The sequence below is a fragment of the Podarcis bocagei genome (genome assembly GCF_964188305.1).
Source record: "Podarcis bocagei genome assembly, chromosome: W".
NCBI lineage: Eukaryota > Metazoa > Chordata > Lepidosauria > Squamata > Lacertidae > Podarcis > Podarcis bocagei.
Window position 1 is genome coordinate 88,348,282 of NC_138131.1, and position 25,778 is coordinate 88,374,059.

Consider the following 25,778-nt stretch of genomic DNA (forward strand, 5'->3'; position numbering starts at 1 on the left):
GCTGGAGTGATGCGGTGAGTTGCACCACTGGTTTGGGTGGGAGGGGGTCTGTGGGCTGCAAAATCTCTGGGGACTGCTTCACTGACTCGCCTGGCTGGGCCCCAGTGCCTCTGCCTCCAGCCAGGCTTCGTCGTTTCCCTGCAGCTGTTCCCCCTGCTGAACTGCTCCTCTTACTGTTGCTGAGGCTGCAGTGTGCTTCTGGATCCTCTGGGGACACTCTTTGGCCATGTGCTGTGCACTGTCGCAGATGTAACACTTCCTGCTCCCTCTAGGAGCCTTCGTCTTGACTGCTCCTGGTGTTTGGGCTCTGGTCGCTGTCTGAGCCTTGGCACCACCGATCTCCATCGGCTCTTCTCCCTCCCCCAGTGGAGGCGTGGAGTGCGCGTGCCCTGTTTCTCTGGGTATGAAGGGAGGTGTTTTGGCCGGTGTGCGTGCCAGACGACCCTCATCCCTGCCCCAAGGGCGTTCTTCCAGGCGTACCCCTATCGTCAGCGCTCTCTGGACGACTTCTGTGGTAGTGGTAGGTCTCTCCCCCCTCGCCAGCTCATCTTTCACGGGTCCATTTAGCCCCTCCCAGAACAGATCCCTCACGGCATCAGAGTCCTTCTCCCAGCCCAGCACATTTACCAACGCAAAAAAGTGGGAGTGATATTGTCTCACCATGGCTTTGCCCTGCTGCAGCCCGTGCGTTTCCCTCCTGGCCACATCCACATCTACCGTTGATTTAAAACAAGCGTCCATAGCCTCGATAAATGCGTTTGAATCCTGGAGGGCGGGATCATTTTCGCGCCTGTCAGGGCTGCCTCAGGTCCCAGCTCACAAAGGACCAACGCCAGTCTCTCTTTATATACAGAAACGTTTATTGCAGTTCATTTTTCGTTTCACAGCCGTTTCACGTCCGTAACGCTAGACCGCTGAAGTCCCCTCTGAATCAGTCCCTCCCCTGCACCAGTTTAAGATGCTTGCTTTGCTCCACCTCCTCCTGTCTTTCCTTTTCCGCAGGGTCTTTCTGCCCGCTGGAGTTTCGCCCCTCCTGGATTCCTCTGACACTGAATCCCCAGATGGCTCTCCCTCCCTCCTGCGGGCTTTGGGACTTGGCTCCTCCCCCGGGCTCTCCGTTTCCCCTCGCGCTTGCACATTTAAACTTGGCGCGCGCGCCCAGCTTCCAACCTTTCTCCTGATCGTTACATCACTCCTCTCACTGCTCCCCTCCCCTTCCGGGAGGATAGCTTATTCTGACCTCCCCTCCGTTCCTGCCGACGGAGCTGCTTCCCCTGACACACTGGAACCTCCCCCCCTTCGCTACGCTCTGGAGGGGAAGCCGGTCCCGATCTCCAGCTGCTGCTTCGGGATTCCCTATTTGCTCCTTCCCCCTGATGAGTCCCCCCTGGGGCTCCTCTTGTCTTGGCTACAGGCGCCCCCTCCTGGGAATCCCCCGATTCGCTGGAAAGGCTCATGGAATCCCTCGGGCCACCGTCCTCCTCTTCCTCGCTGTCCTCGGACTCTTCCCAATAGTCCTCCCTCTCCTGCCTCCCATGTGCCTCTGCTCCTGAACCCCTGACATCCATCCCCCCTCGAAGCCCCCCCTTCCCCCCTCCCGCTGCTCGGGTGCTGGTTCCGGGTGCTCCATTGCCATGGGGGGTAATGCTGGAAACAGTTCATTTCCCCCGGTCTGCCGCCCCCCAACTGGATCCGGCCAGTCCTTGACGACCTCGTCTACGTCGATCTCCTCTGCTTCCAATTCAGTGTATGTGTGCTCGAACCCGGGCTCCTCCCCCAACACGTCCATGTCCGCCTCTCCCCCTGTTACCTCGGGCGATGCTGTTTGCCAAGGCCACCTTAGCCACCTCCTGCTCCACCCCACTTCTGGCTGATCGTCCCACCAGTAAGAGCGGTCCGTGTCCACCCCCGAGCACGATCCCCCCCTTGGAGACTTCCAGTCGGCGCCAGCGTTTAATGGCTGTCCTTTCTCCGAGCTCCGGAGAAGGACTGCTCCGTGAGTTCGGGTCTGACCCGCTACGGCAAGCGGGGGACCCCTAAAATCACAGGCGCAGAAGCCTGTGAACAAGGAGACTCGGTGGGAACCAGAAGCGCCCCCCTTTACTGCGAAAGAGCCTTTTTAAAGGCTCCGGAACGGCATCGGGAGTGAGCATGGTGCTGAGAGTCGCAACCCAGCCCGCGGAGTGAAGCCGCGTTGCCATGAACGGAGAGCGCCGATTCCTTCCTGTAAATTGAAATTCGACTGAAAAACCCGTGAGTAGGACTGAAAGATTATTTGGGACTTTAAAACTAAAATTTAAAATTCAGCCGGAAACGGGAAAGGCAAAAAATAAGGAAGTCTGCCTTCCCCCAACTGCATGACAGATTAAGCAACGAAAACACAAAGCTGCATCTGAAGGAAAATAATCTTATGACTGCTTAACCTTGGCATTGGACATGATCTCCACTCTAGCAGGCAGGGGCAGAGGGGAGAAAAAGTGACTTTATAACCTGCATGACTTTTTAAAAGAGAAAAGTTTTCCGCTGCCTTAATCCCCTGAGACGGACTGTCAAAATAAGATACCAGGAACTGTATTTAGAACTTGATACAACTTGTTACAAAGTTATACTGTGGAAGCTCTGCTTGTTACAGTGTTGGGACTTTGCTGCAACAACTCTTTGGATAGTGTGGACAGAGTAATTATATAGAAAAAGTGTTGCAGCACTTATATTGAGGAATCCTGGTCTCTTTGTTCTTTGTTTCCTTCACTTGGACATTTTGGTTTGCTCCCTCTAGAGGGTTGAGAAGTAACAGTTGCAGAGCAACGGATTAAGACAGTGGGATTTTCCATCAGGAAACTGCTCCTGTGAGAACGTCCTTGGGACATGAGCGGCCCAGCAGATGAGATAACTACCAGAGCTAAAGCAAAACAACAACAACAAAAGAAAAGAGGCTCAATATCAAGCCTAACACCGACAGGAGCAGCTGGGCAAGAAAAAGTGACAGCTGTTTCAATGGATTCAATGACACAGGCGTTACTCAAGTTAAATCAATCTTTAGAAGCTTTGACAAAGCAGAGTACAGAAAATTCACAAAAATTAACAGCAAGGTTGGACTTGAATACGAAAAGTGTGACATCTAACATAGAATCTATAAATAAGCTGATTGAAGAAAACTCTGCAACACGTAAAATCGCAGAGGACGCCAGACATATTGCTGAAGAGACACAGGAAAAACTAGAACCAATCTCCAGAAAAGTGTATGAACATGATGCGACCTTGTCTTTGCTGGAATTACAGAGAAAGGAGAGAAACCTGAAATTAAGACTAGTTCCCGAAAGTGAAGGGGACAGCCTTGTGGAGTTCCTCACACAAGAGTTTTCTGACTTTTGGCAGGAAGAATTGCAGGAGGAAGAATTTAAGATAACAACAGCATTCAGATTGGGCAGGAGACAGAACAGAAAGACTCCGAGGGATTGCCTGATTACTTTTAGATCCAAGGAAGAAAGGGACAAAATATTAAAACTACATTGCCAAAAGGCCTTGGAAATTGAAAACTCTCATATACAAATCTTCAAGGACATCCCTAAATATATTCTTGAGGTGAGAACCTTCTATAAAGATCTGGTCTACCTGCTGAAAAGGAACAACATACTTTTTAGGTGGGAGTTCCCACAAGGACTGTCCTTTAACTACAAGGGAAAGAAGGTGAAAATAAAAACAATTCAAGACAAAGAGAAGTTTTTGGAGAAAAACCACGAGGATTTGCAGAAGGGAACGGTAGACCCAATTCCAGAGGTAAAAGGGGCGGTAGATATCTTGAATCTATCGTTTGGACTTAAACCACCATCAGAGGAAGAGCAGCAACTTGGAGCGGTAGGAGGAGTAAATGACAAATAACAAGATGGCCCTGCAATTCCTTAGCTGGAATTGTAATGGGCTGAACATGCCCAGGAAAAGACGTCAATTTTTTCATATTCTGAAAAGAGAAAAATTGGATTTGATTTGCTTACAAGAAACCCATGTGACAAGGGTACACAGGAAATTACTTATAAATAAAAGACTAGGACAAGAATTCATCTCATCGGATAAAGTTAAGAAAAGAGGAGTGGTGATTTATGCAAAAGAGAAATTGGCCCCAAGAATGATGTTTAAAGACGAACAAGGAAGATATTTGGCAATTGAAATACAAATACAAGGAGAAAAACTGTTAATTGTTGGAATTTATGCACCAAATGAAGGGAAGGCGGAATTTTTTAAGAAGCTGCATGGAACTCTGATGGACTATTTGGACTATAATGTAGTAATCATGGGAGATATGAATGGTGTGGTTTCTACAAATATGGACAAGGCACAAAGACAGACAATCTCTAAGGAAGGGAGACTTCCGAAGACCTTCTTTGAAATGACTGAAAATATGGACTTGATAGATATTTGGAGAACAAGGAACCCACTCGAAAGAGAGGGAACTTTCTTTTCTCAAGCAATGATGACCTGGACCAGAATCGATCAAATCTGGATTACTAGTGGGCTGGCTCCAAAGATCAAGAATATAGAAATCTGCCCCAAGACTTGCTCTGACCATAACGCCGTGAAGATGGAAATGAAATTTATAACAACTGGTCAATTTAGATGGAGGATGAATGACACCCTGTTTCGAGATGAGGAGATCCACAGAAAGGCCCAAAAAACCTTAAAGGACTATTTTGAATTAAACCTAAAAACTGATGTAGAAAAAAGAGTGATCTGGGACGCAAGTAAAGCTGTGATGCGAGGATTCCTAATCCAACAAAATTCAGTAAAAAAGAGAAAGCAAAATGAGAAGAAGGAAAAGATCCTGGAAAAGATAAAAGAAGGAGAGAAGAAATTGAGATCAAAACCAAAGTCCCAGGAGATTTTGAGAGAGATCAAGTTATACCAGACACAATATATGGAACTGATGAACCAAGAGATTGAATGGAAGATAAAGCAAATGAGACAAAAGACATTCGAATCTGCAGATAAATGTGGTAAGCTTCTGGCTTGGCAATTGAAGAAAAGACAGAAACTAAATACAGTTACAAACCTAGAAGTGGATGGAAAGAATATATCCAAACCCAATGAGATTAGAAACTGTTTTTTGAGCTACTTTAAAAAATTATATTCACAAGGACCGCAGAAGGAAGAGGATATAGATGAATTCCTTAAAAAATATGGACTACAAAAAATCTCTCATCAAAGCAAGGTGGATCTAAACCAGAGAATAACAGAACAAGAGATAGAGGGTGCCATTCAGAACATGCAACTGGGCAAATCTCCAGGACCAGATGGACTGACTTCCAGATACTATAAAGCTTTGAAGGAGTGGTTGGTACAACCGTTAAAGGAAGTCTGTAACGAGATTCTAGAGGGGAAAAAGGCGCCAGAATCGTGGAAAGAAGCTTATATTACACTCATACCAAAGACAGAGACTGAAAAGACTCAGCTTAAGAACTACCGCCCAATATCATTACTCAATGTGGATTACAAAATCTTTGCAGACATTTTGGCAAAAAGATTGAAAAGAGTGTTGATGGAGAAGATTCACAAGGACCAAGCAGGCTTTCTCCCAAAAAGGCACTTATCAGACAACGTGAGGAACATAATAGACATTTTGGAACTATTGGAGGTGAATATAAACACTAAAGCAGTGCTGATATTTGTGGATGCGGAGAAAGCCTTCGACAATATTTCTTGGAGTTTTATGAAAAAGAATCTTCATGGGATGGGGGTAGGCCAAGGATTTGAGAATGGTATGGGTGCGATATATTCTGAACAAAAAGCTAAGTTGATTGTAAATAATGTGATAACTGAAGAATTTAAGATAGAAAAAGGGACACGACAAGGGTGCCCAATTTCCCCATTGCTTTTTATATCAGTCCTGGAGGTTTTGCTAAATATGATTAGAGATGACCAGCAGGTTAAAGATGTACAGGTCGGAGCAAAACATTATAAGTTAAGAGTCTTTGCAGATGATTTGGTACTTACTTTACAAGAGCCAGATACTAGTACAAAGAGGGTGTTGGAGATAATTCAAGAATTTGGTCAGGTGGCCGGATTCAAACTGAACAAACAAAAGACTAAAGTTTTGGAGAAAAATTTAACAGGTATGGAGAGGGAGAAATTCCAGAATGAAACAGGTTTGACAGTGGTTAAGAAGGTGAAATACCTAGGGGTTCATCTGACATCTAAAAATCTGAATTTGTATAAAGACAATTATGAAAAATGTTGGTCAGAAATCAAAAAAGATCTAGAAATATGGTCAAATTTGAAACTGTCAATGTTAGGCCGAATTGCAGTTATTAAGATGAATGTATTGCCTAGAATGTTATTCTTGTTTCAAACTTTGCAGGTTCTTGACAAGATGGACTGTTTCAAGAGGTGGCAGAAAGACATTTCAAAATTTGTCTGGCAGGGCAAAAAGCCCAGAATAAAATTTAAAATATTGACAGATGCAAAAGAAAGAGGGGGATTTGCCCTGCCGGATTTAAAATTGTATTATGAAGCAGCAGCGTTTTGCTGGCTGAAAGAGTGGATGCTCCTCGAGAATACAGATATCTTGAATCATAGAATCAGAGTTGGAAGAGACCACAAGGGCCATCGAGTCCAACCCCCTGCCAAGCAGGAAACACCATCAGAGCACTCCTGACATATGGTTGTCAAGCCTCTGCTTAAAGACCTCCAAAGTAGGAGACTCCACGACACTCCTTGGCAGCAAATTCCACTGTCGAACAGCTCTTACTGTCTTGGATTATCTTGGATTTAGAAGGTTTCAATAATGCATTTGGTTGGCATGCATACTTATGGTATGATAAAATTAAAGTGCATAGGGCCTTTAAAAACCATATTGTCAGAAAAGCATTATATAATGTCTGGATAAGATATAAAAACTTGCTGGAAAACAAAACCCCTAGATGGTTGTCACCCTTGGAGGCTAAGGCATTGAAAAAGCTCAATATGGAGGCCGAATGGCCAAAGTATTGGGAAATCTTGGAACAAGACGGAGATAAATTGAAGTTACAGAGTCATGAGAAATTGAAACCCAAAGTACGAGATTGGCTCCATTATTATCAAATAATGGAGGTGTACAAACAAGATAGGAAAATTGGCTTCCAGGTGGAGAAATCAAAATTAGAAACTGAATTGTTAGAACCCAATACTAAGAACTTATCAAGAATGTATAATTTGCTGCTGAAATGGAATACACAAGATGAAACAGTTAAATCAGCTATGATTAAGTGGGCACAGGACATTGGCCATAATATTATGTTTGCTGACTGGGAATGGTTGTGGAACACCGGGATAAAATTTACGGCATGTAATGCTTTAAAGGAAAATATTATGAAAATGATCTATAGGTGGTACATGACCCCAGTCAAGCTAGCAAAGATTTATCATTTGCCTGATAACAAGTGCTGGAAATGTAAAGAATCTGAAGGTACTTTCTACCACCTTTGGTGGACGTGCCCAAAGATTAAGGCATTCTGGGAAATGATATATAATGAAATGAAAAAAGTACTTAAATGTACATTCCCTAAGAAACCAGAGGCCTTTCTCTTGGGCATTGTCGGCCAATTGGTGTTAAAGAAAGATAGAATTTTCTTTATGTATGCTACAACAGCAGCAAGAATACTTATCGCAAAGTATTGGAAGACACAAGATCTACCCACCTTGGAAGAATGGCAGATGAAAGTGATGGACTATATGACATTGGCTGAGATGACTGGCAGAATCCGTGATCAGAGGAAAGAGACGGCGGAAGAGGATTGGAAGAAATTTAAAATTTATCTTAAGAACTATTATAAAATTGATGAATGCTAAAATGTCGAGGTGTTGAGAAAGAAAAAGGGATTACAGTGACATAAGAATAAGTTGAAGAAAAGACTATGAGGACACATATATGATAAAATTATTTAGAAGCTGCTGAAATAATCTTGGAAATTGGGATGCAGAAAGGGGAGGTATGGAGGAGTCTGAGAAATGAGGGTAATGAAAAAAAGGTTAGGAAATTATACATGTTTGTTTGTCCTTTTATTTGTTTGTATTGTTTAAAAAATGCTGTAAAACCAATAAAAAATTTATATATATATAAAAAAAGAGCACAATCCCCTTGGAGGGCTCGATTCCGGCGTCGTCTCCTCTGCGGAGGAGAACCCCTGGAACGTGCTGGCGGAAAGTGTGGGCGTAAAAAGCCAGCTGTCGAAATAATCCGCTGGCATGGGCCTGTGTGGGAAGAGTGCATGGAACTCGTCTTTGAGAAGCGGTTCCTCCAGAGCATAATCCGGCACCCAACTGTTGGCGCTGGCCGGGGTACCCTCCCTGGCGAGGAGATATTCTACTCCCTCCTCCCCCCCATCTCGAGTCCAGAATCTCCGTGACCTCGTTGAATGTCGTAGCCCTCAGTGACTTCCCCCCCTCTGGTGACTTTCTGCGTGGGTCTGGTGCTGTCCCTGGCTCCTGAAACCTGTGTGGGGCCTTGTAGGGTGTGAGCACCGACCTATGAAAGACCGGGTGCTTTCTGGAACCTTCTGGGAGAGTCAACCAAAAAGCTACAGGATTGATCCTGGCCTCAACTTGGTATGGCCCTAGCTGTTTGTGTCCTAGCTTCTTCTTAGCTAACGACTTGGCCGGCACTGCCTGGGCCGCTAACCATACCCAGTCCCCCACCTGGATGTCTTCCCCTGCCCTCCTGTGCCTGTCTGCCTGCTCCTTGTAGGCGTGTTTAGCTAGCTCCAAGTGCCGTCGGAGTTCCTCGTGGACCTCCTGCAATTCTGCTGCTAAGTGCTCAGCTCCCTGCGGCTCCCCCTGTGCCGTCGTCTCCAACCCCGGGAAGGTTCTGGGATGTCGCCCATTGTTGGCGCAGAACGGTGTCACCCCCGTTGATGCGTGCTTCATGTTGTTGTAGGCAAACTCGGCCAGCGGTAGGTAGTCCACCCAAGTCGCAGGCTGTTGATTGGCGTAACATCGCAGGTACTGCTGCATGATGGCGTTGACCCTCTCCGCTTGGCCGTTGGTCTGCGGATGCCTCGCCGACGCTAAGTTGATCTTGACGTTCAGGATACCCAGGAACTTCTGCCAGAAACTGGAAATGAATTAGCGGCCCCGGTCGGACAGGATGGACCGTGGCAAGCCGTGAACCCTGAACACGTGGTCTATGAACAGCTTGGCGGTCTGTTCCGCTGTGGCCACCTTCGCGCAAGGAATGAAATGCGCCATCTTGGTGAACAGGTCTACAACCACAAGTACCGCCGTCTTGCCTCGCGAACTGGGTAGATCAGTAACAAAGTCCAGCGCCACCCTCTCCCACGGCTGTAGTGGCGTCTCCAGCGGTTCCAGTAGTCCCGCTGGCTTCTTGTGCACTGGTTTGGATCTCTGGCAAGTGTCACACCTGGCGACGTAATCCGCGACCTCTCCTCGCATCTGGGGCCACCAAAAGTCCCTGGCTACTAAGTCCGCCGTCTTCTCCTTGCCGAAGTGACCCGCGCTGGGTGCGTCGTGCAACTGCTGCAGGACCTTCGCGCGGAGATCGTCCCCCGGCACGTAGAGAGCACCTTTGCGGGTTAGCAGGCCGTCGCGTATCTGGAAATCGCCGTCCTTTGCTGTGCCCCTCCACAGTTCCTCCATCTTGGATTGCGCGAACGGATCCGTCTGCAGCGTGCGACGCACCGCGTCCAGGTCCACGGCGGCTGAAGCACATGCCCATGCCTGCGGTGCGAAAATGTGCTTGGCCGCCACTGGTGCCGCTTCCTCGAGATACTGGGGTTTCCTGGAGAGCGCATCTGCTATGACATTGTTGTCTCCTGGGATGTACTCTATCCTGAAGTCGAAATCCGCAAAGAACTCCGCCCAGCATATGTGCCTCTGGCTCTGGAGCTTCGCCGTGCGTCAATACTCTAGGTTCTTATGGTCCGTGCGGACCTGCTCAGTGTGTCTGGCTCCGAAGAGGAAGTGCCTCCACGCCTTGAATGCTGCATGAATGGCCAGCAACTCCCTGTCCCAGATGGTGTAGTTCTGCTCCGACTTGCTGAGCTTTCTGGAGTAGAACGCGCAAGGCCTCCAGTTCCCTTGCGGATCTTGCTGCAAGAGGACCGCCCCCACCGCTCTGTCCGATGCGACAGTCTCAACCCGCATGGGCCTGCTGGGATTCACGTGTAGCAGCTGTTCTTCGGACACGAAGAGGCTCTTAAGTCTCCGAAAGGACTGCTCCGCCTGGTCCGTCCAAATGAACTTTTTCTTCTTGGAACTGAGGGTGTCCGTGATAGCCGCCGTCTCTTTCGCGAAACCTTTGATGAACTTGCGGTAAAAGTTGGCGAAGCCGACGAACCTCTGGACTTCCTTCCGATTGTGTGGGCTCTTCCAGTCCAACACCGCGCGGACCTTGGCGCTGTCCATGGCGAGTCCCTTGTCGGACAGCCTGTAGCCCAGAAAATCCACCTCCGTCACGTCGAACTGGCACTTCTCCAGTTTGGCGTAGAGTCTGTGCTCCCTTAGCCTCTGCAGGACCTCCTTTACGTCACTCTCGTGAGCCTCCGGCGATTCCGAGAAGATCAGGATGTCGTCGAGGAAGCATACGCACTTCTTGTAAAGGAGTCCCGCTAGCACGTGGTGCATGAATGCTTGGAAACAGTGGGAGCCATTTTGGAGGCCAAACGGCATAACTTTGTATTCATAGGTGCCCAACGGCGTAAACATGGCCGTCTTCCACTCATCACCCTCCCTCATGCGTATGAGATTGTACGCGCCGCGCAGATCCAGCTTGGTGAAGATCTTCCCCTTTCGCACCGTCGCGAGCAAGTCGTCAATCTTAGGCATGGGAAATGCCTTGGGCTTTGTCATCGAGTTTATGGCCCTAAAGTCTACGATGAGCCTTTTTTGGGGCGTGTCCTTCTTCACGAAAAACACAGGACTGCCCCCCACTGCCTTGGATTCTTGGATGAATCCCCGCTTCAAATTGTGCTCTATGAACTCCCTGAGCTCCTGCATCTCGTCCTCGGACATGGAATACAGCTTCGCAGTCGGCAGCGTCGCTCCTGGCAAGAGGTAAATTGCGCAGTCGTAGGGCCGGTGGGGGGGCAACTGGTCAGCTTCCTTTTCGCAGAAGACCTCCAAAAACTCCTTGTACTTGTGGGGCACCGACTGCACCATGCCCAGGTGCAGCTGCTGCCCTTCCTCCTGGCCCTCCGCTTCCTGGCCGGGCTGGATGCAGTGCTGTGCGCAGTAGGATGAACCAAAGGTGAGTTGTCGCTGGTACCACGCTAATGACGGGCTGTGTCTATCCAGCCAACTCATGCCCAACACTATAGGCGTGTCTGACAGGCGGGTGACGTTGAAACTGATGACCTCGCGGTGATTCCCAATCTGCATCACCATGGGTGGTGTCTGTTGTACCACCTGCCCGCCCAGCAGCTTCCTGCCATCGACTGTGACAACGTTTAAGGGCAGCGTGGCTGGTAGAAGCGCTATGCGATGTTCCTTGATGAACTGCACCCCCATGAAGTCTGCGTTGCTACCGGAGTCAATGCTAACAGGGACTTCCAGGGTGAGTCCATTAGGTAACTGGAGAGTTGCAGTGAGTTGCACCACTGGCTTGGGTGGTAGGGGGTCTGTAGGCTGCAAAATCGCTGGGGACTGCTTTACTGACTTGCCTGGCTGAGCCCCAGCATCTCTGCTTCCAGCCAGGCACTGTCATTTCCCTGAAACTGCTCTCCGTGGTGAGCTGCCTCTGTTACTGTTGCTAAGGCTGCAGTGTGCTTCTGGAGCCTCTGGGGACACTCTTTGGCCATGTGTTGCGCACTGTCACAGATGTAGCACTTCCTGCTCCCTCTAGGAGGCTTAGTCTTGACTGCTCCGGGCGCTGGGGCTCCGGCTGCTGTCTGAGCCTTGGCACCACCAAGCTCCATCGGTTCCTCCCCCTCCCTCAGCGGAGGCGAGGGATGCGTACGTCCCAGGTCCCTGGGAAGAAAAGGAGACGCTCTAGCCGGTGCACGCACCTGGCGACCCTCATCACTGTGCCAAGGGCGTTCCTCGTGGCGCACTCCTATCGTGAGCGCTCTCTGCACGACGTCTGCGAGGGTTTGAGGTCTGTCCCCCCTTGCCAACTCATCCTTTACGGAGCCATTGAGTCCCTCCCAGAACAAATCTCTCACTGCCACGGAGTCCTTTTCCCAGCCCAGCACATTCAGCAATGCAAAAAAGCGGGAATGGTACTGTCGTACTGTAGCCTTGCCTTGCCTCAATCCATGCATCTCGCGCCTTGCCACATCAATGTCCACGGTAGATTGGAAACAAGCGTCCATGGCCGCGATAAATGCGTCAGAATCCCTGCGGGCAGGACCATCTTCGCGCCATAAATTGCGTAGCCAGGCTTTAGCTTCCCCATGCAAGTGGGATACAATGAAGCCTACTCTCTCCTCCTCATCTCTAAAATCCTTCCGAAGCAAATGCAGCGCATATACGATGTCAGCTCTGAAACTGGGATAATGCTTCAGGTTCCCATCGAAGTGGGCTACTAAACTGCCCCCCTGCCAGCCGAGTCCAATTCCCTCTGACCTGGGCCCCGGGAACCCTTCTTTGCATGCACGCTCCCACCTGGCTTGCAGATCCTGGCATCGCGCTTCTGCTTCCTCTCCTGTCTTTTTGGAGATCAGTACTGCCGTGGAAAGCTCCGCTACTGCGTTTCGCAGTTCTGTTAGTTGCTCCTCCGCAGTCATCTCTGCCAACCTTCGTGAGCTTGCAAAAAAATTTTTTTTGCGTACAGAGAGGGGACTTACTGTCAGGGCTGCCTCAGGTCCCAGCTCACAAAGGACCAACGCCAGTCTCTCTTTATATACAGAAATTTTATTGCAGTTCATTTTTCGTTTCACAGCCGAGGCACGCAGCCCCACGTCCGTAACGCTAGACCGCTGAAGTCCCCTCTGAATCAGTCCCTCCCCTGCACCAGTTTAAGATGCTTGCTTTGCTCCACCTCCTCCTGTCTTTCCTTTTCCGCAGGGTCTTTCTGCCCGCTGGAGTTTCACCCCTCCTGGATTCCTCTGACGCTGAATCCACAGATGGCTCTCCTGCGGGCTTTGGGACCTGGCTCCTCCCCCGGGCTCTCCGTTTCCCCGCGCGCTTGCACATTTGAACTTGGCGCGCGCGCCCAGCTTCCAACCTTTCTCCTGATCGTTACATCACTCCTCTCACTGCTCCCCTCCCCTTCCGGGAGGATAGCTTGTTCTGACCTCCCCTCCGTTCCTGCCGACGGAGCTGCTTCCCCCTTTTTTTATTATATATTTTTTTATTGGTTTTACAATTTTTTAAAAAACAATACAAACATATAAAAAGACATACAAACACGTATAGTTTCATAATCTTTTTTTCATAAACCTTGTTTCTCAGACTCCCCCATACCTCCCCTTTCTGCATCCCGATGTCCAAAATTTTTAGCAACTTCTAATTATTTCTCTCAAGCCTCTGTCCTCTTAATCTTTCCTTCAGTCTAATCTTATATCACTGTAACCCTTTCTTTCTCAAAACCTCGACATTCTAACATTCATCAAGTTTATAATAGTCCTTAAGATAGATTTTAAATTTCTTCCATTCTTCTTCCGCCGTCTCCTTTCCCTGGTCACGGATTCTGCCAGTCATCTCAGCCAATGTCATGTAGTCCATCACTTTCATCTGCCATTCTTCCAGGGTGGGTAGATCTTGTGTCTTCCAATACTTTGCGATAAGTATTCTTGCTGCTGTTGTAGCATACATAAAGAAAGTTCTATCTTTCTTTGACACCAATTGGCCGACAATGCCCAAGAGAAAGGCCTCTGGTTTCTTAGGGAAAGTACATTTAAGTACCTTTTTCATTTCATTATATATCATTTCCCAGAAAGCCTTAATCTTCGGGCATGTCCACCAAAGGTGATAGAAAGTACCTTCAGTTTCTTTACATTTCCAACACTTGTTATCAGGCAAATGGTAGATTTTTGCTAGCTTGACTGGGGTCATGTACCACCTATAGATCATTTTCATAATGTTTTCCTTTAAGGCATTACATGCCGTAAATTTAATACCGGTGTTCCACAACCATTCCCAGTCAGCAAACATAATGTTATGACCAATGTCCTGTGCCCACTTAATCATAGCTGATTTAACTGTTTCATCTTGTGTATTCCATTTCAGCAGCAAATTATGCATTCTTGACAAATTCTTGGTATTGGGTTCTAACAGTTCAGTCTCTAATTTTGATTTTTCCACCTGGAAGCCAATTTTCCTGTCCTGTTTGTAAACCTCCATTATTTGGTAATATTGGAGCCAATCTCGTACTTTAGGTTTCAATTTCTCATGACTTTGTAATTTCAATTTATCTCCATCCTGTTCCAAAATTTCCCAATACTTTGGCCATCCGACCTCCATATTAAGTTTCTTCAGTGCCTTAGCCTCCAAGGGTGACAACCATCTAGGGGTTTTGTTTTCCAACAAATCTTTATATCTTATCCAAACATTAAACAACGCTTTTCTGACAATGTGATTTTTAAAGGCCTTATGCACTTTGATTTTATCATACCATAGATATGCATGCCAACCAAATGTATTATTAAAGCCTTCTAAATCCAAGATATCTGTATTCTCGAGGAGCATCCACTCTTTCAGCCAGCAAAACGCTGCTGCTTCATAGTACATGTCAGGGAACTGCCATCGGAGGAACAGGTGGGGAAAGGGCTCACGGAGGCTGGGAGGGACTCAACAGTTGAAGCAGGGACCAGCAGGGGGAGAGATGGGTCTCTGGAGGAGAGTCTCACAAAGGCTGAGAGAGACGCAGCAGCTAAAGCAGGAACTAGCAGGGAAAGGGGAGGATCTCTGAGGGAAAGCGAGCAAGAGGGAGGGCTCAGGGACACGTCCAGCGAGAACAGTGGGGAGGTGTCAGAAGCTCCCATAGGGAGACCTATTCCTCGCCGGAAGCTGTCACGCCACGAATCCCGAAGACGTGTTTCCGTTAAGGAGCTTTTATGCTGGAAGCGCTTCCGAAAACAACCACTGTCGGAATCTGCAAGTGACTAGAGCAGACATGTCTGAGGAGCTCTGTCACACACAGAGGTTTGTGGAGTTGCACAAACTCTGAGGGACTACGATTTTACGCACAAGCAGCTCATCATCCCATCACAGCATTCCGACAGTCTTTGTAAGCTGTTTGTGCAGGAGAAGGCATCATGAGTGACCCAGCCGGAACCGGAGAAGCAGGAGTTGGAGCGGGTCCAAGCTTGGAAGAAAGGTACCGAGCGTTGGAAATCCAACTGGCGCTGCAGACGGCGAGGCTTGAGGAGAGAAGGGCTCAGGATGCAGACAAGAAGGGGAGAGCCACCCAGTTCACCAGAAAGGTACCAGGATTGGTGCAGAAGTTTGGGGGGGACCCCAAGGACTACCATGCCTTTAGAACAGAGATGCAATATGCCCTCAATGTGCAGTTTGATGAATTCCCTGACGAGGAATCGCGAGTGGCTTTCGTGATTGGGCATCTTGAAAGGGGGGCGAGGGACTGGGTTAGACCCCTGATGGCAACGCATAATGACGTCCTAAAGGACACCATGAAGTTCTTTCGTGCAATGGATCTCATGTTTTCCAGCGATATTGAGCAGGGAGTGGTGCGCAGACAGCTAATGGCTTGCAAGCAGGGAAGCCGATCTGTCCGTGAGTACTGGACTGAGTTCACCATGCTGGTTCACAGATTGGGGTGGGACTTATCGGCGGCACCCATTCAAATGCTATTTGAAGAAGGCCTTGCTTCGGCTGTGAAAGACGAACTTTCCCGGGGTCCTAGGGCGGATTCTATGGATCAGCTGACTAAATCTGCGCTGACCATAGGAGCGCGCCAGGAGGCGAGAGCTTTGGAGAGGCGGGAAGGGAAGGGGGAACGTTGGAAGGAGTTCCGCATTCCAGACATTCCAGAGACAACTTTCCCGCCGGCAGAGCCGATGGAAATCGGAACAGCGCGCGCGCACGCAGTTTCAAAGCCCAGTGAGGGGGGAAAGAAGGAGGGAAAAGGCGCACGGAAATGCTATCTCTGCCAACAGCCAGGTCACTTTGCCAGAGTCTGCCCCTAGAGGAAGGAATAGCAAGGGATGATGGGAGCTGTTGAGGGAAGAGAGGAGGAAAAACCGGAGCAGGTAAAAGCCAACGCCTGGTTGCCACAGTCGGGGCACAGCAGCCAGGCCAAAGAGCAGTGAAAGTGCCCATGCCAGAAGCTCCTCAACCTGCCCTAGTGATAGAAGTGTCGCTAGAGCTGCAAAATGGACACCCCCTAAAGATAAAGGCGCTGTTGGACTCAGGCAGCTCCTGCAATTTCATGAGCAAAGAGTTTGCAGCTGAACACCAAATACAGACTATCCCTTTAAGCAACCCCCTGCAGGTGACCACGATCGATGGCAGGGAGTTGTTGGGAGGAGAAGTCAGCTTGCAGACCGTCCCAATGATAATGAAGGTGGCAAGGCACACAGAACTGATAGCGTTTAATGTGGCCACCTTGGGAGGAGCTCCTATTATTTTGGGGATGAGCTGGCTAGCGTTACATGATCCGCTGGTGGGCTGGCATCAGAGAGTGGTTTCCTTTGGTTCAGCACATTGCTTAGAACACTGCAAAGGGGGAAAGGGTTCAGCAGGGGCCCAAGCCACCCTAGCAGGGACGGAAGTAATGGAGAAAGTGAAGGTACCACCACAATACGCAGATCTCAGCGACGTGTTCAGCGAGAAGGAAGCTGACCAACTACCCCCGCATAGACCCTTTGATTGTCAAATCAATTTACTCCCTGGGGCACAGCTTCCTGTAAGCAAGTTGTATGCCATGTCAGACAGAGAAATGCAGGAGCTAAGAGAGTTCATTGACAAGAACCTGAAGAGAGGCTTCATCAGAGAGTCCAAAGCAGTGGGAGGTAGCCCAGTGTTTTTTGTGGATAAAAAACACACGGACAAGCCGAGACTGGTGTGTGACTTCAGGGCGTTAAACGCAGTGTCAGAACCCGTGGCTTTCCCTATGCCCCGGATTGACGACATTTTGACCAGGGTGCGGAAGGGAAAGATTTTTACAAAGCTGGACCTAAGGGGGGCATACAACCTGATACGTATAAGGAAAGGGGATGAATGGAAAACCACCATGTTCACCCCTTTGGGGGCATTTGAATATCTCGTTATGCCATTTGGCTTACAAGCAGGCTCGGCGTGCTTCCAATCGTTTATGAACCACGTACTGGGGCCTTTGCTTTACAAGAATTGTGTGGCCTTCCTAGATGACGTGTTGGTGTATTCTGAGAATGAGGAGCAGCATGTGAGAGACGTCAGAGAAGTGTTGAGCAGGCTGCAAGCCAGCCGGCTGTGGGTGAAACTGGAGAAGTGTCAGTTTCATACCAAGGAGGTGGAATTCCTGGGGTACCGCCTGTCAGACAAGGGATTGGCCATGGATCCCGGCAAGGTCCAGGCAGTGCTGGAATGGAAAGCACCCAAAACCAAGAAGGATGTGCAGAGGTTCCTAGGGTTTGGGAACTTTTATCGTAAGTTCATCCGAAACTTTGCACACCTGACGGCGCCCATTACGGACTGTCTCAGCAGTAAGAAGAAATTTGTTTGGACTGAGGAGGCGGAGCGAGCTTTTGAGGAACTGAAAAGGGCCTTCGCCTCTGAAGGACAACTTCTGCATGTGGATTTACAAAAAAAGATGAGAGTCGAAACAGACGCATCAGACAGAGCCATAGGGGCGGTGCTTCTTCTGCAGCCAGGGAAGGAGGAGTCAGAGTGGAGACCGTGTGCCTTTTTTTCGCAAAAGCTGAACAAATCCGAGAGGAACTACACGGTGTACGACCGAGAACTTCTTGCTATTCATGAGGCTTTCCGGAGATGGAGGCATCTGCTAATTGGCGCACAACATAAGGTGCAAGTGTGCACTGACCACAAGAACCTAGAGTATTGGAGAACGGCACGAGTGCTCAACCAACGGCAGTTGAGATGGGCCCAGGAGTTCTCCAAATTTAACTTTGAGATTTGTTACGTGCCAGGCCCAGAGAACGTTAGGGCGGACGCTCTCTCACGCAAACCTGAATATTTGGAGGGGGAGAGAGCACCCGAAGAAAGACATGTCATTCCAGAGGACCGCTGGGTGTGTGGGGCGGCATTGGTGGGGCAAAGGGAACTGGTAGAGGAAACGGTGCATGATGAATACGCCCAGGAGAAACTCAGGGGTCTCAGGAGGGAGGGAGATAAACCCGGGGGTTTTGAGGAGAGAAACGGGGCGTTGTATTACAAGGGAGCGTTATATATACCTGAAGGTGATTTGAGGGAGAAGGTACTCAAGCAACTGCACGATAGCCCCACAGCAGGGCATTTTGGGCAACACAAAACCATGTGGCTGGTTACCAGGGAATTTTGGTGGCCCATGGTCAGGGAAGATGTGCGGGAGTATGTGAGAGGGTGTGACCAATGCCAGCGAGCCAAGGGGGAGAGGCGGGCACCGGCAGGGTTATTAGAACCGCTACCCACACCTGAAAGACCATGGGAAGCAGTGGCAATAGATTTCATGACTGATCTGCCAAAGTCCAGAGGGAAAACAGCCATCATGGTTGTGGTAGACCTGTTAACCAAAATGGCCCACTTTATAGCATGCTCACATGCTGTCACGGCAGAAGAAACCGCTAAATTGTTTGTAGAAAATGTGTTTAGGTTGCATGGCGCCCCCTTGAGGGTGGTTTCAGACTGAGGGAAACAATTTACTTCCAGGTTCTGGAGGAAGCTCATGAGCTTACTGCATGTAGAGGTCAATTTTTCGACTGCCCGGCATCCTGAAACCAACGGGCAGGCGGAAAGAGCCAATGGCATCCTCCAGCAATATTTGAGGTGTTATGTCAATGACAGAGAGAATGATTGGGTGGAGAAGCTGGCGTTGGCGGAATTTGCCTACAACAATGCGGAGAACGTGTCCACGAGGATGAGCCCCTTTTTGGCTAATTACGGGTGCCATCCCCGGGCTTTCCCAGGGGGGGGGGAAGGGGAGAACTGGTGCGTTCCAGCTGCCGAACAGTTCGTAGAAGAAATGGAAGCGATCCATCGCCAGCTCCAACTTAACTTAGACAGGGCCAAGGAGGAATATAAGAGGCAGGCAGACAAAAACAGAAGAGAAGGTGAAACAATTAGGGTGGGGGATCAGGTGTGGCTGTCAACCCAAGGGTTACCATTCAAAGGAGGTTGTAAGAAGTTAAGACCCAAAAGACTGGGCCCATCTGAAGTCACGCAACAGGTCAACCCAGTGGCTTTCAGACTCCGGTTACCGAACCACATGAAGCTGCACCCAGTTTTCCACAGGTCGTTGCTGTCACCGTATAAAGGGGACAGAGAAGGGAGGGTCACTCGGGGACCAGCAATGGAGGAAAGGGAACACAGCTACCATGTAGCGGAGATCCTCGATTCCAGGTGGAAGGGAGATCAAGTAGAGTATTTGGTAACGTGGGAAGGGGAACCGGAGTCGGAAAACTATGGCAACCGATAAGCCAAAGTTGCCATGAGTGCCAAGAAAAACAAACATGGAGTCCAGCGCGCTTCCCTTGCGCGGCTTGCAGACTGTTTGTGCCGATCCAAAAGTCCTCTGGCTCCCTGGCTGTCAGCAGAGCGATCGCAGCAGATAGAAGCAATTGCAGCGTGTGGGTGAATAATTCAGAACAGACACAAAGCGTTCCTTATCTTCTCTAGCCTTTAATCAAGTAGAATAACATCGTAATTTAAACCTGGCGAAAGCTCGCCCATTCTGCCTTTCGCGTAGCGTCCCAAAAGCAGACTGAAACACTCGGCGTCAAACCACTCCCCGTATGTGTTTCTAACCACGCCTCAGGGAAGAGACGTCACACAGAACTCTTTAACCCTGTGAGTTCTGAAACCAATAACACCCCCTCTCGTCTCGAACCCTGAGGGAAACTGTGAACCCCTGTTTACAGACCTCTTTGAGTTCAACTCACCTCCCACTGCCTTTTGCCTCCCACTGGCATTTATCCCAGGCAATTGTTGAATCCCTTCCACACTCCCAGAATCACACTGTGCGAAACCAACCCACGCACTGGTGACCTGAAACCTCTCCGGTGGAACCCCCTTTGTGGTCCGAGTGGACCGCCGGAGCACAACTTCGGGCGCTCCTCCTGACCCACTGGTGTCAGCAAATGTGTCTCCAGCAAGCTCAGAAGACTCCCCCTCTGACTTGCTGCGTCTTCGGGCTTTCTGCACTTGGCTAACAGGAGATGAAGGCTCGCTCTTGGGTTCTCTCTTAACCTGTGGAGAAACCCACCCCTGTGCTTGACCATCATCAGCAACCTGGTCTTCAGCAACAGGCTCCGCCTCTGCCTCTCCTTCCTCCCTTTCTTCCTCCCTTTCCTCCCCCTCAGAATCGGACAAGCATTCTGAGAGAAAATCAGAACCATACCCAGGCTGTGACCAACCACCCTGCTCAAAGAACTCAGCATGCTTGCTGACCAGCAGCTTGGTCTGATCACCCTCTGGGTATGCAAACTTCCACCCATTTGTTGCAGGATCATACCCACAGAAGATCATGTCCTGGCACCTAGGACCACCCTCCTTCCGTTGCGCTGTTGGTATTGGCACTGAAGCCTTAGAACCGAACGAACGGAAGAAATGCACCTGTGGCTTTTGCTTGTGCAACAGACAATACGGTGTGTCACCTACATCGTGATTGTAGGACCTGTTAAAAACAAAACTGGCAAACGTCCAAGCCTCACTCCAAAAGCTCTGAGGCAGCCCAGAGTCACACAGTAAAACCCTGACAGCTTCAGCCAGTGTTTCACTCCTGTGCTCTGCCACGCCTCTCTCTTGAGGAGACTTTGCACCCGTCACCTGGTGACGAATTCCCTTTTCCTTGAAAAACTCCTTCAGAGCAGACCCAGTGAACTGTGACCCACGGTCGCTCCTGAACCCTTGCACCTTGGTGGAGAACCTCAGTTCCACCTCCGCAACCCAATCCTGGATCAGTTGCGCTGCCTCCCTCTGCGACCTGAGAGAGAAACACCATAAATTCTGAGAAAAATCATCTGCCAGCGTTAGCAGAAACCTGGCCCCACCCAGACTCTCACACTTCATGGGTCCTGTAAGGTCTGTGTGAACCAACTCAAAAGGTTTTGTGGTTACCCTCTTTACCCCGGGAAACCTGCCCCTTTGAACCTTGTTGCATGCCCTGCACTCTAGGGATCCCTCACATGGTGTGATTTTACAACCTTTGGTGCAGCCTGGCAGCCTCTTAACATCTTCCAAACAAGCATGAGACATTCTCTTGTGCCATATGTGAACACATGAATCGTGGCTGGGAACACTAGCACACTGCGCCTTTGCTTTTCCTGCATTCCCACCACCCTCCAGAGGTGTTTCCAGAACAAAGAGATTGTCCTTGCCCTCCACGTTGACAAGCAGCTTCCCCCCTCTGGAAATAGAACAGGTGTTATTTTCAAAACAAATTTTGTACCCTTCTTTTACAAGAGCTGGCACAGATAACAGACAACAATGCACTCCCGGCACAACGTAGATCTCCAGCTGCGCCTGCAAAAAAGGAACATACACGTCAACAATGTCAGAAACTTGCTTTTGGGAACCGTTTGCAAACTGCACAATTTTCCCATCTAAAACAGCCCTGCAGTCCCGCAGCCCCCCAGTAGGTGTCTCTCCAATTAGGTGATGACTCGATCCACTGTCGATTATAAACTTCACAGCTGTGTCCCTGCTGGAATTGTTTTTCAAAGTTGCCAGAGAAGCCGTGAGATGATAACAGTCTCCCTTCTCTGAGTCACGTCCTTCCTTCGCGTTCCCACGCTGGCCTCCTCTCCGAGACTGGTTCCCATGGGAAGTGACCTTGGAGACATCCTGCCCGGTCTCTCTGCTTCTCTGCGGACAAGCCCGTTTTAGGTGGCTGTTCGATCCACAGACATAACATCGACGAGTGGAAAAAGCCTGAACACAGCTCTCATCTGGCTTGCCCCCCCCCCACCTCTGCAACCGGTGGAGCTGCCTGCGCCAGACCTGCCCTCTCGGACACGCCTCTCCTGTTCGTCCGAAAGACGCCCTGTCACGTACGATAGAGTCAAATCCTGTGGACTCATGGATTCCATAGACAGACACAAATTGTCATAGCTTTTGTCCAGAGAGCTGAGCAAAATATAAACCTTCAGTTCCTCTGAGAAGTTGACTTGCAACAGCCGCAACTCATTGAAAACAGATAGCATCTCAGTAACATGCTGTCTGATGTTCCCACCGGGACGCAGCTTCATCTCAAACAAGCGTCTGGTGGTGTGGATCTTTGCACCAGCCGTGGTTCTGTGGTGCACCCTCTCAAGGGCTTGGTAGGCCTCCTGGGCAGTTTCAAGCCCTTCAACCAGAGGAAGTTGGGAGCCCTCCAAACTGAGCACTATAGCTCCCAGGGCTTTCTGGTTCTTCCTCTGCGACGCGTGAGCAGCTGCTATGTCCGCCGCTGCTGCTCCTGCTGCAGGTGGTGGTAGAGGGGGTCCCTGGGTCGCCTCCCACAACCCCTTGGCTACCAGCCAGGCCTTTAGCTTCCGGCTCCATTCGGCCCAATTTTGTCCGTTTAATTTTTCGAAGGGAACTGAGAATGATTCACGATCGTCTGCCATCTCCTCCCCCGGGGGCTAAGCTTACTCACGTCTCGGCAGTAGCTTCCTCCGCCTCCCGGCACCGGCAGATCGCTTCTCCCCAGCGAGCTCCTTCCAGCCTCAGAGAAACAGCTCCAGAGCTCCAGCTGGCCCCAGCAACTTTTCAGCTAGCTTGCTGGCCTCCCCACACGTGGGACGTTCCTGCAATGCTTCAAAGCGTTGGCAAGCACCCATAACCTATGGCAACCGATAAGCCAAAGTTGCCATGAGTGCCAAGAAAAACAAACATGGAGTCCAGCGCGCTTCCCTTGCGCGGCTTGCAGACTGTTTGTGCCGATCCAAAAGTCCTCTGGCTCCCTGGCTGTCAGCAGAGCGATCACAGCAGATAGAAGCAATTGCAGCGTGTGGGTGAATAATTCAGAACAGACACAAAGCGTTCCTTATCTTCTCTAGCCTTTAATCAAGTAGAATAACATCGTAAATTAAACCTGGCGAAAGCTCGCCCATTCTCCCTTTCGCGTAGCGTCCCAAAAGCAGACTGAAACACTCGGCGTCAAACCACTCCCCGTATGTGTTTCTAACCACGCCTCAGGGAAGAGACGTCACACAGAACTCTTTAACCCTGTGAGTTCTGAAACCAATAACAAAAACACCTGGGTCATGGCAGAGGATGTCAAGGACGAGGTTTTAATAGAAACTTTTCATCAGAGGTTCCCACGTAAACCTCAGCCAGTGGCGAGGTTCCGGAGGGAATACTTTGCCACCACAGATGAGGAAGAGGAGTTGGAGGGGTTCACAGATTCCGAGGAGGAGGAGGATTCAGCGAGCCGGAACAGCGACCGATGGAGGGAAATGTTCGAGACGTCTGAAGATGAAGAGGATTCTTTTCGGGGTTTTACCTCCTCACCGCCCAGAGGAGAGGGAACGGGCGGGGGTGAAGGGGGTCCTGGAGGGGAGGTGGATGTCAGGGAACTGCCATCGGAGGAACAGGTGGGGAAAGGGCTCACGGAGGCTGGGAGGGACTCAACAGTTGAAGCAGGGACCAGCAGGGGGAGAGATGGGTCTCTGGAGGAGAGTCTCACAAAGGCTGAGAGAGACGCAGCAGCTAAAGCAGGAACTAGCAGGGAAAGGGGAGGATCTCTGAGGGAAAGCGAGCAAGAGGGAGGGCTCAGGGACACGTCCAGCGAGAACAGTGGGGAGGTGTCAGAAGCTCCCATAGGGAGACCTATTCCTCGCCGGAAGCTGTCACGCCGTGAGTCCCGAAGACGTGTTTCCGTTAAGGAGCTTTTATGCTGGAAGCGCTTCCGAAAACAACCACTGTCGGAATCTGCAAGTGACTAGAGCAGACATGTCTGAGGAGCTCTGTCACACACAGAGGTTTGTGGAGTTGCACAAACTCTGAGGGACTACGATTTTACGCACAAGCAGCTCATCATCCCATCACAGTACAGTTTTAAGTCCGGCAGGGCAAATCCCCCTCTTTCTTTTGCATCTGTAAGTATTTTAAATTTTATTCTGGGCTTTTTGCCCTGCCAGACAAATCTCGCAATGTCTTTCTGCCACCTCTTGAAACAGTCCATCTTGTCAAGAATCTGCAAAGTTTGAAACAAAAATAGCATTCTAGGCAATACATTCATCTTAATAACTGCAATTCGGCCTAACATTGACAATTTTAGATTTGACCATATTTCTAGATCTTCTTTAATTTCTGACCAACATTTTTCATAGTTGTCCTTATACAAGTTCAAATTTTTAGATGTCAAATGAACCCCTAGGTATGTCACCTTCTTAACCACTGTCAAACCTGTCTCTTCTTGAAATTTCTCCTTCTCCATGACTGTCAAATTTTTTTCTAAGACTTTAGTTTTTTGTTTGTTCAGTTTAAGTCCGGCTACCTGGCCAAATTGTTGAATTATCTCCAACACTCTTTTCGTACTAGTGTTTGGCTCTTGTAAGGTCAATACTAAGTCATCTGCGAATGCCCTTAACTTGTAATGTTTAGCTACGACCTGTACACCTTTAACCTGCTGGTCATTTCTAATCATATTCAGCAACACCTCCAGAACAGAAATGAAAAGCAATGGAGAAATTGGGCACCCCTGTCGTGTTCCTTTTTCTATCTTAAGTTCCTCCGTTATCACATTATTTACAATCAGCTTAGCTTTTTGTTCAGAATATATTGCACCCATACCATTCTCAAAACCTTGGCCTACCCCCATCCCATGAAGATTCTTTTTCATAAAACTCCAAGAAATATTGTCAAAGGCTTTCTCCGCGTCCACAAAAATCAGCACTGCTTTAGTGTTTATGTTCACCTCTAGCAATTCCAGAATGTCTATTATATTCCTTACATTGTCCGATAAGTGCCTTTTTGGGAGAAAGCCTGCTTGGTCCTTATGAATCTTCTCCATCAACAATCTTTTAAGTCTTTTTGCCAAAATGTCTGCAAAAAATTTATAATCCACATTAAGTAATGATATTGGGCGGTAGTTCTTAAGTTGAGTCTTTTCAGTCTCTGTCTTTGGTATGAGTGAAATATACGCTTCTTTCCACGATTCTGGTGCCTTTCCCCCCTCTGAAATCTCATTGCAGACTTCCTTTAACGGTTGAACCAACCACTCCTTCAAAGATTTATAGTATCTGGAAGTCAGTCCATCTGGCCCTGGAGACTTGCCCAATTGCATGTCTTGAATGGCACCCTCTATCTCTTGTTCTGTTATTCTCTGGTTTAAATCCACCTTGCTTTGATGAGAGATTTTTTGTAATCCATATTTTTTAAGGAATTTATCTATGTCCTCTTCATTTTGTGGTCCTTGAGAATAAAGTTTTTTGAAATAACTCAGAAAACAGTTTCTAATCTCATTGGGTTTAGATATGTTCTTTCCATCCACTTCTAGGCTTGTAACTGTATTTAGTTTCTGCCTTTTCTTCAATTGCCATGCCAGAAGTTTGCCACATTTATCTGCTGATTCGAATGTTTTTTGTTTCACTTGCTTTATCTTCCATTCAATCTCTTGATTCATCAATTCCATATATTGTGTTTGATATAACTTAATCTCTCTCAAAATCTCCTGGGACTTTGGTTTTGATCTTAATTTTTTCTCTCCTTCTTTTATCTTTTCCAAAATCTTTTCCTTCTTCTCATTCTGCTTTCTCTTTTTTATTGAATTTTGT